The sequence below is a fragment of the Pleurodeles waltl genome, chromosome 2_2 (assembly GCF_031143425.1).
Source record: "Pleurodeles waltl isolate 20211129_DDA chromosome 2_2, aPleWal1.hap1.20221129, whole genome shotgun sequence".
Taxonomy (NCBI): domain Eukaryota; kingdom Metazoa; phylum Chordata; class Amphibia; order Caudata; family Salamandridae; genus Pleurodeles; species Pleurodeles waltl.
This window is the reverse complement of record NC_090439.1, coordinates 989346459-989356329: the sequence shown is the minus strand read 5'-3', so window position 1 is coordinate 989356329 and position 9871 is coordinate 989346459. Positions and strand designations below refer to the sequence as shown.

At 46.5% G+C, this 9871-nt stretch overlaps 1 long non-coding RNA gene across 1 annotated transcript; it reads right to left on the bottom strand.

Moving 5' to 3' along the window:
- Positions 1-729: 729 nt before the first annotated feature.
- On the bottom strand, positions 730-9066 carry LOC138274443 (uncharacterized). Its single transcript, XR_011200382.1, has 3 exons — positions 9041-9066; positions 1768-1870; positions 730-791 (listed from the first exon to the last, which is right to left on the bottom strand). It is a non-coding gene; the product is annotated as an uncharacterized lncRNA (long non-coding RNA).
- Positions 9067-9871: the final 805 nt, after the last annotated feature.

Here is a 9871-nt window from a genome sequence, read left to right as displayed (position 1 = left end):
TAAACTTTTTTAAAAAAAATTTAAAAACATGACATGCACTGTCCAAACCAAAAGGCTGACTACCAATGTCAGCCCTATTGGTTTTGCCAAAGATTGTTTATTTGATGTTTCACATAATCTTGTTCAAACTGGTTACACTGTATAACAGGGATATCAGAACCCTGTACAAGCCGATAAAACTGAGGCTGATGAGCGACGAGGAGAAAAACCCAACCGGAGAGGAACGATGGAGAAGACAACCAGCAGAGACGGAGAGGTGGCTTTGGGGAGACGTTTTGCGGAAAAGGCGAAGCAAGCAGACGGCAACCACAGAAGACCCTGAAAGACGTATTGACCCACCACCTCCCTGGAAGGACGTGGCTTAAGCAGGTACGTGCCCGTATACAGGTTTTAAGTGCCTTCTGGGGATCAGTGAGGGGGACGGGGGAAGCAGCAGAAGCAGGCAGGAGGGCTGAAATAAAATATAATATCAACCTGAGTGAGGAGCAAGGAAAGAAAGTGTAATATCCTGCCAGGGAAGAGAGTGTGTCGATAGTAACACGCTCTTCCGCCCTGTTTTATTTATTTACTTCTTCTCTGTATTTAACTCACAACCACTAAATCACTGGGTAAAATCACACAGTGAAAAAGAGGAAACTCACTAAAGGTGTCCAATTGCTTCACTTCCCCTTCACCCCTCTTTTCCCTCTTTAACACATGGTTAAACAAATCCCCAGACTTACCTCCTATTTTTATCCTGTGTTTTCACCCCATGCCTCGGAGTGGAGTCTCAAACAGGAACCGGTGAACTCCTAGAAGGAAAACCAAAAGAGAGACTGTTAAAAACAAGTTGATGGATTAAGAGAGAGGAAAAGACCATACAAACAAAGAAGAAAGCAAACGAAGAAGGAGATTGGGAAAAGAGAAGAATGAGATTGGGAAAAGAATAGAGAACTAATAGCATATAGGGATAAAAGAAAATAAATGTATTATATATTATAGAGCGGTGATACTCCATGAAAATGAAGGTGCAATACTATATACATTCTTCTTCATATAACATTTTCTATGAGTAGACTGTGTTAGAAAGAAGGAGGATCATACCCCCCCACACCCACTACATCTTGGTGTCAGAAGTGGGATATTTGTTCCTAAAGTGAAAACAAAGGAACAATGAAGGAAAAACCTTCCCTTGAAGATATGATTAATCAGTTGGCGGAAGGACAGCAACATTTACAAATAGTGTGGGAAGTCAGAAATGATAGAGAGACATTACAAAATGCCCTTAAAAGTCTAGCTACAATTATAGCCAAAAATCAGTTGGTTCATGAGAGGGCCATTCAAAAATTGACAGATACCATAGCTACAACGAGGGTTCACTCAAATGTCCCTAGTTCGGTATTACAAAAATTTCAAGAAGGCAAAGATTTCGATGCCTTCTTTACGAATTTTGGATAGGTGGCTGCTTCGGCCAACTGGACACAGAACAGATACTGCCAATACATAGCCCCTCTGTTGACAGGGGCCTTACAAGCCGCCTACCAAGCTGTAAATCTCGGTGGAACCTCCACTTATGGAGATGTAAAGAAGACTATCTTAGAACGGATAGGATATGATACTGAGTATTATCGCATCAGGTTTAGAAAAACTAAATGGATGCCCATGGACAGCCCAAGAGCACTATACTACAAAATACAAGATTTAGACTAAAGTGGTTGAGCCCTATTAGCACCAATAGGGAAGAAGTGATACAGGGTATATTATTAGAACAGTTTCTCGAGGCCTTACCTAGCCAAACCCGCAACTGGATCAAAAAACATCCAAATGTCACAACGACCTCCACTGAGCTAGCTTGTGCTTTCCACAGAGCTCCCGATTTTAGGGTAAACCCCTATAAAGAACAACCAATAACAGAGAAAACAGTTAGTATCAATTCAAGACCACGGGTAATCAAGAGTCCGGAAGAAAGTCCCACCACCAGATTTACGGGAAAAGAACCAAATCAGACTCCCCAATGTTATTATTGTGCACAATGGGGCCATATAGCTTGTGATTGCCCCCATAGACTTCCAAAACCAGAACCTATGGAAATAGGAATAACGAGGGGAAGGGTGCTTTGCACCAATCGTACAACAACAAACCAACCCGGATATTGGTTGACTCAGGGTGCAGTCAGTCTGTGATTGTGATAAAAGTGGAGGTATTAGGGAAAGAAATGGAGCCCGAAGAAGCAAACTGTATCCATTTGTTGTGTTCATGGGGATATGAAGCGTTATCCCCTAGAGGGAATTTTCTATAAACTGAAGGAGCAGGGAGGAATCCATACAAGTAGGGGTGATTCCTCACTTAGTCGAGGATATGATCCTAGGTACAGATTATTGTGCTTTCTCCAAAATCGTAGGTCACATCAATGGAGACCATGCAGACGATACATGGCTCAAAAATGCGCCTTTTACCCACAGTGGCCTAACCCTGGGTAAGATAAAAGAAAAAATCAATAGACAAGAGAAAAGAGAGCAGAGGAAAATCTATCTAAGAATTAAACAATCTGATTCTGTTCGTGTATTCCCTACAGAAACCTCCATGTTGACGAGTCCACCCACTTTCCGAGTCAGTCAAAGGGATGGCCCAGCGCTGAAACACGCCTGGGCTACTGCGGTTACCGAAACAACTAGACATGTGGGTCCTTACTTCCTCGTCCGAAATGGATTAATATATTGAATAACCCAAGGAAAGAACAAAAAAAACAGTTAGTAGTACCTACTCCTTATCGCATGCACGTACTTCATTTAGCCCATAGTCAGGTGGGAGGCGGCCATTATGGTCGGGAGGAAACCGAAGAATATCTTCTCAGACGATTCTTTTGGCCTGTTTTTTTTTCTGAAATACAGAAGTTTTGTGCACAATGCCCAAGATGTCAGCTTATTAATCCCGGTAAGGTACAAAAAGCACCTCTTCACCCACGCGTGGGTGGGGGTGGGTCTGTGTTCTGGTTCGTTGTTTTCCTGGATGTTTGGATTTGCTACTATGGCCTATCTGTAATGATTGAGTCTGTTAGGCGGCGGCGGGTGGCTCTGTGGCGGGACCAATGGAAGCGTTGCTGCGAAGCGACCGGGGATAATGATGATGGTTAACTGCCTTACTTGGAATGTGCGTGGCTTGAATGATCAGCGTAAGGTGCGTCTCATGTCTGCTTACATTCAGCGCCATCACATAGATGTGTGTATGCTTCAGGAGACTCATCTGGAGGCCTCCATGTTGAATCGTCTGAAGGCTGGGTGGATTGGTGAATGCCATGGAGCGGTGTACTTGCGCTACGCTAGAGGGGTGGCGATTTTGCTGCGAAAAGGGGTTGCAATGGCGTACGCACCGTGCGATAGTGGACCCGAATGGACGCTACGTTTTGTTGAGTGGGACACTTGGATAGGCCTTGTCGGCTGGTGTCGATTTACGGCCCTAATGTTGATGACCCTGTTTTTTTGGGTGAGGTGTGGCATCTGGTGGAATCGATAGGGGGGGCTGTGATTTGGGGGGGGAGACTTCAATGTGGTTCTGGATCCGGAGAGGGACCGGGAGAGTGTGGCTAGGCCCTGACACTCTGCTGCTGCTGCTACCTTGATGACTGTGATGAGTGATGGCGGTTGAATTGATTTATGGAGGACTAAGCATGGTGATCAGTGAGAGGGCATGTGTGTCAACTATGTGCATAATAGCTGTCACCGACTGGACCGATGGCTGGGAACTAGAGATGTGGAGATGTGGATGCAGTCAGTGGAGCATCTGGCCCGGACCCCTTCGGATCATTCCCCGGTTGAGCTACAGCTGTCGATCCCTGGGATCCCAAGTAATGCGTTTGTTTGGCGCTTACCGGGGGGGGGGCTCTTCGGGATGACGTGTTTCGCGAGGATATTCGTGCGGCCATCCTACATTACTTCGCAGAGAATTCTGGATCGGTTGGCTCAGCTGGAACGCTGTGGGAGGCCTTTAAAGTGGTTATTCGGGAAGAGTGTCTTTCCAAGCAGCACGGTGTGCTCCGCTCTCTGCGTCGTGAGTTAGCAGGGCTGGAGTTGCAGATATCAGAGCTGGAGATGAAATTGGTGGCGGATTGGGCTGGTGAGACGTTGACGGCTTTGCGCGATGCAGTCTCTCGATACGAGGAGGCCTCCCAGCGGGAAGTTTGTTTTTTAGGGAAATATGCCAGAGCACGGCGTTACGGGGAGGGAGATAGAGCAGGTCGAACATTGGTGAACATGCTGCGCAAACCTTGGAAGGACGGGGGATGAGCGGGTGGTTGGCACGGAGGGTGTCATAAAGGTCTTTACAAGATATTTCGAGGATTTATACTCGGCCCCCTCTGAGCTGTAACTTGATGCGGTACAAGCTTATTTTTCAGAGATTAGCTTTCTTTGTTTCGAGGATGCACATAGAGCTTACTTTGATGAGCCCTTTTCGGTGGATGAGATAAAGGCCTTAATCAGTGGACTGCCTGGTGATAAGTCCCCTGTATATAAGGAGTATTCCGAGATTTTGGCTCCTTACCTGTGGGAGATTTATGCCAACACGCTGGAGACTGGGTCTCTCCCTGCTTCCCTGCAGGAGGCATTGATCGTTACGATACTTAAGCTGGGAAAGGATCCCTATAGTTGTGAGTCGTACCGCCCGCTTTCCATGATTAATGTTGATAATAAAATTCTGGCTAAGTTGTTGGCGCTATGTCTGCAACCGCTGATGTCACGGTTGGTGCTCCCGGATCAGTCTGGCTTTGTGCCGGAGAGGTCAACGGCGCATAATTTGCATAAGTTTTTTGCGGTTCTGGGTGGCCTTGCGGTGGAAGATGAGGCTGCGGCGGTGTTTCTCGACGCAACAAAGGCGTTTGATTCTTTGGCGTGGCCATACCTGTTTACGCTGCTGGGCAGGGTGGGTATGAGTGCCCGCTTTATCAAGCTGATTCGTTTGTTGTACACTGATCCGGTTGCGAGGCTCCGGCTGAATGGCTGCATTTCGGCCCCCTTTCCGGTGGCCCGGGGGACTTATCAAGGGTGCCCCTTATCCCCCTGCTTTTTGCTATCACGATGGAGCCTCTGGCAGCAGCATCATAATCACAGGGGGCTGCAGTTTAGGCAAGGTCTGATTTTAATTTCAATGTACACAGACGATATTGCGCTGTACGTGCGGGAACCGGGCGGGGACCTGGATGTCTTACTCACTGAGGTTGTCCGTTTTGGTGTCTTTTCTGGCATAATGATGAACTGGTCTAAATCGGTTGTGCTCCCCCTCATGCGCTTCACTGAGCGGTTTCAGTCGCGTTATCCCATTGAATGGGCGGATGGCCCGGTTCGCTATCTGGGAGTTTGGTTGAGTTGTGATGCGGAGACTCTTTGGCTGGCCAATTATGGCAAATAAGTGGCTTGGTTGGAAGACAGACTTGAGGTGTGGCGTTCGTTGCCGCTTTCGCTTCTTGGGTGCATCGGCCTTGTCAAGATGGTTGTGTTGCCCAAGTTTCTGTATCTCTTTGTTAATCTCCCATTGGTGCTAACTGTGAGTTTCTTGCGGAGGCTTAGATCGGCTTCGGTTCGGCTGGTCTGGGCGGGCGGCCCAGGATTTCCTGGGAGAAGCTGAGGCTGCAGTTTGAGATGGGGGGCCTTAAAACTTATATTGCTAGAAGCAGCTCGCTTCTGCTTGCGCAGATACGTTCAAAGTGAGACCCCTTTGCCCCCTTACTCCCCTCTGTTACCGCTGCTCCAGTTGCCGAACACCCAAACATTATCATTAAACCACGATACGCTAAGTACACTAAACGCAGACGACTACTACTCCAGACCTAGTGGCCGCTGGGGTTATGCACACAGGAGCCTTCCTGACGTACAACGCCATTAAACGGCTACTTAACAACCTCTGGGGATCTGGCAATAATGAACCACCCGAATCCCAACTACTCACTGTTATTCTTACCATGGGTAGCGCAAAAGGCATCATAACTAAACTATATACAGTACTGTTGGCGGAAGTCTGCTCTGCGTTACCGCTCACTAAAGCACTCTGGGACTCTGTCCTCCCTACACCACTATCACAAAAAACATGGACTGCGGCTCTCACAATGATTAAGTCAATATCCCGCAACCCCCGGCTGCGTTACACCCAATTCAATTATATTCACCAGGCATATTTATCTCCGGCCCGCATTCAAAGAATATACCCGAACGCAAACCCGACATGCCCTAGATGTGCTATTCCGGCAGCAGATTTCTATCACATGGTCTGGAGCTGTCACCCCATAAACTCAGCTTGGCATCGGGTCACAAATGCCACAGCAGACATTTCATCTCACACTCTGTCGCCCACCCCAGACTCATGTTTACTTGGCATACGTCAACGCGCCAAAGGCGATAAACATCTGCACAGATTTATTGATTTGGCATTTGCTGTCTTTAAACGCCTAATAGCCACGCACTGGAAAGCCCCACACGTACCATCTCATTCTGCCTGGCTTCGCGACTTACACAGCCGCTCACAAGCCGAAGCTCAGACACTACGCTTACTGCAATACAAGGGCCTACTACAGGATGGCCCCGAAGTCTGGGACACTTTTGTGGTAGCGATTGAAAATAGGGACGACACATACCCCCCTTAATCATCAAAATAAAATAAAATAACAACAGCAAAGGCATTATTCTTCGGTGTAATAATTACAGTATGTTATCCTCAGACCCCCCACCCACAATCTTTCTGTACACTAACCCCCTCATACCCCCTCCTAACGGAATGTGGTGGCATTTTTAGATGCTTACGCAGGGAACATGCCTTCACGCACTTCATGGTTTGCTTTTTTTATCCCTAAAATGGCTCTACGCCCTATTATACCCTCACAACCAACATCTCAACTGTGTTGCCCTGTCCTCCATGCACAATAATCGGATCTTCTCTCTATCCCTCCAACCTTCCAGGTTTGGTGTATCCAGTATCAGGAATAATATCAGCGGTGTTTAGCTGTGACCTTAGTTAATTAATTAGTTGCATCATTTTCAATGGTGTTCTTGGAACTGTATCGCGCAACTGCGCTGTAGTGACTTATAAATGAGTGTAAACAGTTTGGAAAATTATTAATGACTAAACATGTTGTTGTGTGTGCATAATGTTTAATAAACAGATTTAAAAAAATAAAAAAAAAGAGATGGGGGGCCTTGCTGCCCCTGATCTGGAGCTTTATTATTATTGTGCGCAGGCTCATTTTGCGTACTTCTGGATACGTCCTATTAGATATTTGCCTCATCTTGCGCCCGAAAGCGACGCGGTGTGGCCGGACAGGCTGCTGAGGATTCTTGGTTGTGTGTCCCGGACTCGTTCCAGGGGGGTGAATACGGTTGCGTGTACTTCGGTGGCTTGGGCTGCTTTGGTGCGCCGATCGAGGACGAGCAAACCCTTTGCTCCTGCGATGCCGGTGCTAGACGTTGCTGATGAAAAGATGTCTTGCGACGCACGATTGCGAGAGTTTCACGCTGACTCAGAGTTGGCCTTGTTTGGGGACTGCTTTGCGAATGAGCGTTTGATTTCCCTGGAGGAGGCGTTGCGGCCCGGAGTGGATACTGGGCTGCATAGCTTATATTTGCTACGCATATATGCGATGCTCCGTGCACGATTTCCTGGTCTTCTGTTGATGCCTAAGACCTGTCCAGCGCTTGAATTGTTGTGGCGCGCGCAATCGCCACGCAGGGTTATCACAAAATTGTATGGCTGCTTGCAGCGGAAGGCGGTGGTGGAGGTTGCTAAGGCTAAATGGGAGAGGGATGTTGGGGAGCCTATTACTTAGACTATGTGGAGAAGCTGCTGCGCACACATGAGAACACTGTCGCCTAATTACAGGCTGCGGCTCATACATTTTACATTTTTACATCGTTTATATTATACCCCTCGCGGCCTGAGTGATATGGGGTTGCATGATGATGCATATTGCGAGCGATGCCGTGCCCCGGACGCGGATTTTTTTACATCTGGCGTGGAACTGTGGAGATGTGCGCTCCTTTTGGGGAGAGGTGATGCATGTCATAGCTAGTATGACTGGCTTAGATCTGCCTTTTTACCCAGTGTTGGCGTTGCTCGGGTTGCTGTATGGGGCCCGTCTGAGTGGCGGCGTCTGGTAGGTATGTTGCTCTTGCTGCTGAAGAGACGAGTGGTGATGTGCTGGGGGCAGGGCCCTAGGGACATTTGGGCACCCTTCTGCACCTTTTTGGAGTCTCATGGCTGAACTGGGAGGCCCTTAGATATTTAAGCATGGACGCGCCTATGGTAGCTTGCACTGGATGTTGTTTCCTGCTGTGTACTATGTGATGTTTGGTGGATGATCCTGCTATTTGAGTCTGCTCTGCCGCCTTCCTTTGTATGCTGCTGTGTTTGTTATTGAGTTGTGCCCTGGAGAGCTCCAACATTCAGATTATTTCCTCGGGGTGTGCTTCAAGTTGTTGCTTTCATTAGACATAAGGGAGGCCGCTTGGATTGGCGGAATTGGACATGCTGGGACCTTCGTTTTATGGGGTCTTATATTTGGCTTCCCTTAGCGACATTATGTGCACACTGATGGATTCCTCTTGCTGTATCTCCAGCTCCCGGGCTATTGTTGTTGTTTTATTGTAAATCTGTATAAATAAATACATTTTAAAAAAACACCTCTTCACCCATTACCCATTATTGATATACCTTTTCTAGAGTGGGGATGGATTTAGTGGGACCGCCGACACCTTCCTCCAGAGGTTATATGTATCTTTTAATTTTTGTGGATTATGCTTCCAGATTTCCTAAAGCTATTCCATTAATAAGCATGACTACAAAAAGCGTGGCTCACGCTATGGTGTTTTTTTTTCCCCGAGTGGGATTCTCTAAAGAGATACTAACAGAGCAGGGGACTCCTTTTATGTCTTGACTTATGACCCAGATATGTCAAATTATTAGGGTAAAACAGATTTGCACCTCCATCTACCATCTAGTAGAGAGATATAACCGTACTATCAAAACCCTTCTAAAAAAAAAATGATATCTGACTCAGGGAGAGACTGGGATAAAAAGTTACCTCTAGTTTTGTTTGCAATAAGAACGCACACACAGGCATCAACAAGGCACAGCCTTTTGAGCTAGTTTTTGGTAGACAGCCGAGAATGCTTTTGGAGATGGCTGTAGAAAAATGGGAAGAAAAAGAAACAGAAAGTAAGGCTATCCTGGAGTACACACAACAATTGAAAGATAATATACAAACTATATGGGATGATGTTCGGCTGCATCTCGAAGAAGCTCAAGAAAAACAAACAAAAAAACATTACAATGTAGGCACATGTTTAAGAGAACTGACCCCTGGGAAAGAGTCTTGATACTCTTACCTAGTTTTGAAAATAAGTTATTAGCAAGATGGCAAGGACCCTACGAAATACTTGAGAAAGTAAGCCCCGTTACATATTGTGTGTTATTATCAAAGTCACCACAGAAAACTCAGATTTATCACATAAATCTGTTAAAGAAGTGGGAAGAAGTAGACATACCAAACACATCTATAGATTCTGTCCTGTTGGTAAACCAAATAAAACCCTTAGACATAGCTTTATGTCCTCAACAGGAAAATATACCTAAGTTGTTACCCTACATGAATCCGGAACTATCTGAGGAGAGGAGGACCCAACTTAGTAAGGTTGTACAGAAATATAATAGCCTGTTTTCTGCTAGTCCGGGGAGGACCCCCCCAATAGAACATAACATTGTTACCAAAGAGGGGAGAATAGTCCGTCTAAGACCGTACCGAATACCAGAAGCCAATAGGATACTCGTAGAACAAAAAGTGCACAGTATGCTAAAAACAGACATTATAGAGACATCCACTAGTCCTTGGAGCTCTCCAGTTGTGTTAGTCCCA